This window comes from Schistosoma mansoni, chromosome 1 (genome assembly GCF_000237925.1).
Source record: "Schistosoma mansoni strain Puerto Rico chromosome 1, complete genome".
NCBI lineage: Eukaryota > Metazoa > Platyhelminthes > Trematoda > Strigeidida > Schistosomatidae > Schistosoma > Schistosoma mansoni.
Window position 1 is genome coordinate 1415913 of NC_031495.1, and position 8808 is coordinate 1424720.

The window sequence follows — 8808 nt, forward strand, 5'->3', positions numbered from 1 at the left end:
AACCAAATAAAATAATGACTGAAATAATTTACTATTGATCAGGAAATGAAAAAGAATTTGTATGAAATGAAAGATCAACTTTGATCTAAAATAGAAACATTTGGTTTTTGATTGAGATTATGAATCGATTGATGTTAGATCACTATTGAAAACTTGTAAGCAATGGACTGTTATTTCATGCTATTATGGGACTCCTCAATAGTGTATATCCATGGTCTCGCACACGGGATTCGAACCCAAAATCTATCAGTCTCGCGTACGAACGCTTAACCTCTAGATCAGTGATCTGGTATCAAACGGTGTTAATGTCTAACTTCATCCAATCCACAAAGTTGCACGACTATCTTCCATTGTCTGAGGTAGATACCTGTCTCTACCTGATATGAATTCACTTGTGAAATTTTGTAAAAGTTTTATGGATAAAGTAGTTAAGTTGGTAACATCCACATGTAAATCATAATTTAGTTGATGTTGGATTATTCAATTATAAAAATATAAATTACTATATCTTTTATCAAACAATACATTAATTCATCAAAAGAATTCATTCAGTGTTGAAGAACAAAGAACTGAAAGACTGAGAGAAAGATTCGATCTCATATTCCGTAATAAACCTCTAATTATTCAGTGTAACAAAACTCATATGATTCTTAAATAAGTCAGTGGATTTCAGCTGCGAAATCATCAAACAAGCAAGACACTTAGGAATGTAGGTTATTTCGGACGGACTCTACTAAAACCATAGAAATCTGTTGAATTGCTTTAGTTATGAATGTCAAGAAACCGACTTCATGATATCGACTAACATTTAAACATTTATCCACAGCTGCAATTTGGAGGGATATTGAGATTATCATATGATACTTTTAATTTTTATCAGCTTTAATTGCTTCTATTCACCAGACATTAATATTTTTATTCGAAACTTTTATACATTATAATTAACAAAAATCACGAATATTCGCAGAGACTTTATAGAGTAAAAATCTACCTGAAGCCAGAACTATCATTGACGGTATAAAACAGTGATCTATCAAGTATCAGTGGTCAAAAAACTCCCAATGCGAACAATTCAAAATAAAATTTTAATTGATTCCATAGTAGTAAATGATAATTAATTTTCTGTACAAGAAATCAGTGTTCACACTTACTATAGTGTGCTTTTGTGAAGTTAAATGGATGATGCTATTTAATGAATCCACGTAAGTTATGATCATCTTCGTTACGCGTTGTTTTTTTGGCTAAATTAAATAACAGGGTACTTTTTCGTCGTTCTCAATGGACGTGAGTCTTCATACTCTAAAGAAAAAAGTATTTTATTTATTCTGCTTCTGTTTGCCGTTATTAATTGATTTCTTCACTGTTTGTGTAATTGTAGAATGATTTCATGAGGGACTTAGAAGCCTAAGAAACATGTTTCTTAGTGCTTTTTTCGTACAGTTACCGTATTTCGTCATCAGCTTCAAAATGATCACATGGGAAAGGAATCACGTCATATGTTTATAAGAATCAGTTCGAAAGCACTCATGAATTCATTAACATCGAGTATATGACTATTATTTTGCTTTGAATTTTTGAACATCACGGTAAGCTTTATACAATGGCACTGTAAGAACAAAGTATATTATCAGTATGAATACAACTTACAAATTTATTAATGGGGCTGTATTCATTTCGCTTTATGTTTTAATATTTACCCATTCACTGACATCGAAAAGCTAATAAAATAGTTGAAATCTGAGCTTTCAGAAAACAATGGATGCAGTTAGAATTTAGTTCTCTATACATCAATAAGCAATCCCTAACTTGGAATCCGGAAGGAAAGAGGAAAAGAGGAAGACCAAAGAACAAATTACGCCGGGAAATAGAAACAGATATGAAAAGGATGAATAACAACTGGAAAGAACTGGAAAGGATTGCCCAGGACAGAGTTGGATGGAGAATGCTGGTGTGCGGCCTATGCTCCTCCACGGGGGATAACAGGCGTAAGTAAGTAAGTAAGTATGCTCAAGTTACGGAATGTTTAGTTTATCAGTTACGAAATTAGATATTCTGTATTATTACTAAATGATGATCTTTAACACTTAACATGTGTTGTTCGAGATTTTTATCAACATAATAATGATTAAAAGTATGATAATTTTTAACTATTGTATGACTTTAACTAGTTGTTTTGTTAATTAGACCTTTTTCTTGATAATTATAGAACTTGAACCAAATTATAATCTAATCCTGGGATCTTCTACCAACTCTTTCCTTGACTCACTCTCCCAGTAGTAGTCGACATTATTTTTTTATAATTTGGTGTATTTACGTTATTTACAAAATCAATAAACCAACTACTTCTTCCTTTCTAGAATAACCATATTTACTTTGTATTATATTTCTGAATTTACTTGTTTATTCAATAAGCTGAATACTAAATAATTTCCCGATTTACTAGATCCTACTTATATTGGTCCTTGAATAAAACTTTTCATTCAGCTGCTTCTCATATCAGTAGTGCATTGAAGTACATAAAGAATTATGTCGTTTTTAAAAGAGTTGTAGATAATTGTATTGGCATTAACGATTATGATAGAGTATACTGATTCATCAAGTTAATATCTCCATCAAAATATTCTAACCAATAAGCCTCATCACTAAGTATATACATATATATATATATATATATATATATATATATATATATATACTTACGCCTGTTACTCCCAACGGAGCATAGGCCGCCGACTAGCATTCTCATATTCACTCTTTCCTAGACCATCCTTTCCTGTTCTATCCAATTTTTGTTAGTTTTTCTCATGTCTGTCTCCATTTGTCGGCTTTATGTGTTCTTCGGTCTTCCACTTCTTTAGCCTTCAAGATTCCATGTGAGGGCTTGACTTGTTATGCAGTCGGGTGATTTCCTCAATGTGTGTCCTATCCACTTCCAGCTCTTCTTCCTGATTTCTTCCTCCACTGGAATCTGGTTTGTTCTCTCCAACAGTAGGTTGTTGCTGATAGTGTCTGGCCAACGGATACGAAGTATCTTGAGTAGACAACTGTTAATAATCACCTGTAACTTCTGGATGATGACTTTCGTAGTTCTCCAGGTTTCCGCCCCATAGAGTAGAACTGTTTTGATATTTGCATTGAAAATTCTGATCTTGAGTTCCAGATGTTCTTTAGCTGTAAATGTGCTGCTCTTGCTTTGCCGATATATATATATATATATACATAACTTAGATAAAATCTTTTGGCATTAATTATCACTATACCATCAAGGAGGATTTTACTTTACTGAATAAGATTAGTATGATTGATATATTTTGATTCCTTTTAATTTGACTTCATTAAGCCATTAAGATGGTGTAATTTTCCCGTAGAATAATATCACGGTATATAATTACAATACTGTAATTTGCATTGATTGTTTTCAACTCAACGCTGATATGATTAAAATATATATAGTAGGAACTTGAAAACATAAAACAAACTTTTCTCAATTATTCATGAATTAAATAGCCCACAACATTGTTTATTGTCAATAACTACATGAATCTGATTGATATCAAAATTGAAAATAAACTATGTTTAACTGCTTTCTTCCAAACAACCAAATGAAATACAGATGAAATCTACTGATGAGAAAAGATCGGTTAAATAAACTAATAGTCTTTTATATGTGAAATTTATTTTTATTACAAACCATCTTAATAAGAACAATGAAAATCGTATTATTTTATTTTTATTAATCATAAGAACTAAAATGTATTTCTCCAGTCGCTTAAATTAAAGCAACTCTGCTACAATCAATTTTGACTATGATTAAATTTTGTTAAGTCCTTTTAATAACTCACTTAACAGACAATGTTATTTGAGCAGTAGCAACTCATCTATTTCTTTGTACTATTATTAACACTATCTTGTCCGTATAAACATGTACTCTTGATCTCATGAAATATCGCTCAGTGAACCACTCTCTTCCCCACTTATATATGTACTCGATTCTTATTATTAGCCTTTGATTTACCTAGCTTCGCTTTATTCGATCTGACTATGAATTCGCTTCTGTATTCGCTTGCATATCCATTCATTCACCTCCCTGCTTCAAATTCGCCTGATGTGGTTGTCACCTTGTAATTATGATTAGTCATAGTAACAAAAGAAAGTACTTGGAAATTATTCGATGTAAACAAGTTAAAGATAATACGAAAATCTAAATTTTAATAATCTTTACAATATCCCACAATAACAATTATAGACAATAGCTAACTTTTGATAATACTAACCAGTTAATAGAATTTATTATGTGTTTAATCTTTATGTTTGAATTAATCATGTATTTTTCTTTTTATTAAAACAAACTTACTGTCTGTAGAATCTTACGAATTGATCGTTGTTTTAAACTAGTACTGTTCAAGCAAACTTACATTAATACATTGAATAGGTAACCAGTAACTCAGTAACATGATCCACTGTGTAATGAATTTGTTTGTTTTTTGATAAAGTTTAGATCTTCACCACATACTGACTTTATAAAAAATTACATTGAATAACATTATCCATTATAAACTTTATTAGTACTTTATTAGTACTATATTACTGAGCTGATACTTACCGAAACCTTAGTATAGTACTGTGTTTGTAAAAGCAAGTCTCCTAACTTCATTATAAGTTGCTTTAAGTCTTAAATATGAAACGTTAATGTTGTAGAGTCAGTTGATATGTAAAGCCCATATACCTTATTATAGCTTCAGGACAAGTTAATTTACCTACCCATCATGAGTCACGTTTTCACCTTGTTAATTATTCACTTATTAACCCTATTTTTATATAAACGTATGTCTGTGTACACTTTTTATCTAATTCATCACATGTAACTTATTTTTATCTGACTATAAATATTGATTAACGCTTGATTAAAACGAGGCTTATCCGTCATCTCCAATGCGTGTCATTTTCGTCTCGCTCTCATCTATTCGCTTCATTCCTCTAATTTCCTGTCCATATCAATGAGTATTCAAAATATATGTATTCAAAATCCATTCTCGTATTTGACGTATTTTACTCCGCTATTCATCAACGCGGATTAAGTCATGTATTACATACGAGGATAGACAGGATGTATATTTTGACAATCAACCATTCATATGATCTAAATGGAGTCAGATCTATGGCCTCTATAATGTTGTGTGAACGAAAAAGTATGATTGTCTGAAGATTTCAAAAGTTACTTCAATAAAAATTAATTTCTCAGTGAATGTTTCTCACTGCGTGACTACACTTCATAAATCTTACATCAATTGGATATTGACTTCTGAAGCAACACTATGCTGGTTGAAACGAAACATCTAAATCCAGACCCATGAATAGTCTAAAATAAGGCAGATTAAACGAAAAAAGAAGACCCACTGAATCACTGAAGAAAAAAAGAAATAAGCCAGTGATGACAATCTTCTTTTCAATGGTATTGTTTACTGAGGCTGTACAGATTAATTTATAATAGTTTAACAAGCAATATAATCTTTGTAAAAAGGGAAAATGAGTCGCATCGTGAAGTGTTTGGTTTTTTAAAGTGATATAAGAGTTTTACTGAATAGTTTAGACATGAAAGAAAAGCAGTACGAAATGTATAAAATAATATAGTTCGCAAAACAGACCTATCATAGTCACATGATCATTGAAAATCAGAGAGTATGGAACAGCTGTTTAGTCCAAGTATGAGACTCCTCAGCAGTATATATTCACATCCCTACCCGGTATTGCACCTAGAACCTTCAGTCTCACTTCGAGTAATTGTTTTTGATAGGTTCTTTCAAAAGCTATAGGAAGAAGCCGTGACTAGTAGACTTAAACCATGTTGTGTGTGAAGTAGTTACCCACAGAAGGTAATGGAATGTATTTGCGCAATATCTCAAACCGATCAACGTTAAACAAACAAACAATTAAAGTCTCTTAAGCCCATACTAGAGTGAAATAGCTATCTAATGTCCGTAGGTTTTCAATGGTTTTCTAAAATTAGTTCTGGTATTAAACTATAAAATCTAACAATTCCCATAAACCCTTAAGTAAATCTATTGGATATAACTGTTCACGTGATGATTATGAAAGTGGTGAAGAGGAAGTTTAAAACAAGAAAGTAATTATAGCAACTAATTGAAAAATCAAAAAGGTTAAAACTATTTACAGATATCTTACTGAATATGAATTTAATTCGAGAGATACCCCCTTTAGACCGTTAATTCAATGAAACATTGCTTTGGAAAAAACAAGAAACAGCAACCATTGGAAGCTTCTAATGATGGCATGCCATTTTATTCTACATTAAAAAGAATGTAAACGGAATTTTCTTCATAGGCTTACTTCATTAAGTGCCTATGTTTTAATGATTTTCAGGGTGTATAGATTCTGTTAATACAGTTCTTATTATGATTGTTTAAGTAGTAATTTATTTGTGATATGCAAATATTATGCAGAGTGACAACCCTATTTCTTAACTGTAAACCCAAATAAGAAGTTTATATTGATGTAAAGTCTTTTATGTTAATACTAACCGAAATTAAACATTGAAATATCTACTGACTGTTATTTACAACTGGCATGTTAACTTCAAATAGGTGTTGATATAATCGGATTATTTAACCCTTAAAATTCAACTAAACTATAGCAGTTCACATACAATTGAGTTTATTTATATTTAATTTGGTTAAGCTCTTTTGTTAACTTATTTAATGGATCGAGTCATTCGTACAATAACAACCTATCTATACTATTGTACCTTTATTATGTACTCTGGAGAATTGTTTTACTGCTTACGCATATATTCATTCTGCTAACCTTACTACCAATCGCTTAATTGATTCGATGATTCATTCATTTCACTTTGTATATATATGTACATTTTAATTCTGTTCGCTGACTCGTTGACTCGCACACTCGTTTATTGACTCGATCACTCGCTCGCTCATTCGATTCGCACTCTCACTCGTTTGCTTTACGGCACTACTCTTTCATGATTGCTTAACATGCTTGTAATTTTGGATATCTGTGCGTACTTACTTAATTACGCCTGTTACCCCTCGTGGAAGAGCATAGGCCGCACATCAGCATTCTCCATCCAACCCTGTCTTGGGCAATCTTTTCCAGTTCTTTCCAGTTGTTATTCATCCTTTTCATATCTGCTTTTATTTCCTGACGTAATTTGTTCTTTGGCCTTCCTAATATCTGTGCGTGGTTCAGTAATAAACGCAATCAACACTTCGTATTCTCCATCTGATTTATACACCGTTGGGACGTTATCGAGTAACGGTTATCAGGACGAACAATATATGAAGTTTAAGGATAATATCAAATACTGACCCCTTTAAAATAATATCCATACATCATTGAAAAGTTATTCATTTTATTTTTATTGTGACTATATATAGTCGAGTTATTTTGTATTGAGGATAAATATGTTTTCAACCTGTAAACTTTAGGGTTGAATGGAGAATGCTGGTGTGCGGCCTATGCTCCTCCACGACGGGTAACAGGCGTAAGTAAGTAACTTGTAAACTTATTCAGAGAACTAAATAAAACATTTTCAATTGAGATACGTTACACTTAAGGTTTGCTTTAGTTATCAGTTAATTTGTTATGAAGTAAATTATAATTCTATAAACCAAATTTTTAAAATCAAGAATGTTTACTAAATACCGGAAATAAGCAATTATAAGCTTATTTACAGAAATAAGGAAGGATTATTAAATGAATCTCAGAGATAACTAGTTAGTTGGCAACATATAATAAAAAGATGATTATGTGAGATAGTGGAGACAATTTGTAGCTCAGGTAAATGATTTTGATGGAGTTCTGTTCTCTCATTTGGATGGTTTGATCGTGAAGCTTTCGTCGTTCTTTTGAACGACATCATCAGCACAAACGTCGGGTAGAAAATGATGTAATTCTTCTAGAAATCATAAAATTACTGGATTGTCGAAATCTTTAATCAACTTAATTGAATGAACCCTTAAAGTATATATTATCGATAGTTACGAACAAATCTATTACATAATCGAATATATTCAAATTAGAAATCATGACTTAGAGTCCCAAGTAGGACAAAACGCGCGTACTGGACTCCACTGCTAGCTACTATCCATCTTTGCTTACCATGCTTGTGAAATAAGGTTATATCAAGACAATACGCACAGTATGCACATATGCGAATTAGAGACTGACCAGTTGCAGTCCTCAACATCAATGGGAAGATTCAAACAAGTGATACTAAGTAAAATGTGGAAGTTGTTTTAAATAAAATAGCTCCCAATGAACAACGCGTTTGATAAAGACAAACTGCGGAGATGAATGAGGAAGTAAAGTTACAAAAATATAACAGAATTAATGACAAAGTAACACACAAATATTTGGGAATATTAGTGTATTATAATTTATAGATGTTTTAAGCTACTCATTGCCAAATGATTGACAATACATAAGCTACTAAATTTTAGTAAGTAGTATAGTATAATACCTATAAAAAACGGACAAGAATTAGAGGCTTCATAACAAATCCAAACAAGAGACATCAAATGTTCGATCATTGTATGTAAACTAATCAGAAAGTTTCGAAGTTGAGATGTTAAATGTACACGGTTTCGTCACTGGGTAGTAACAAATCCCTTATATTTTGAATACTTATTATTGACAATGTTGCAAAATGAACACTGAAGAAATTGGATAAATCTTAATTTACATAATTCAATTAGGATTTACATGTACCACGTAATTTTTATGCATAAAATAGGTTTACTTTAAATGTCAGACATAAGTTTCACAGCTTCA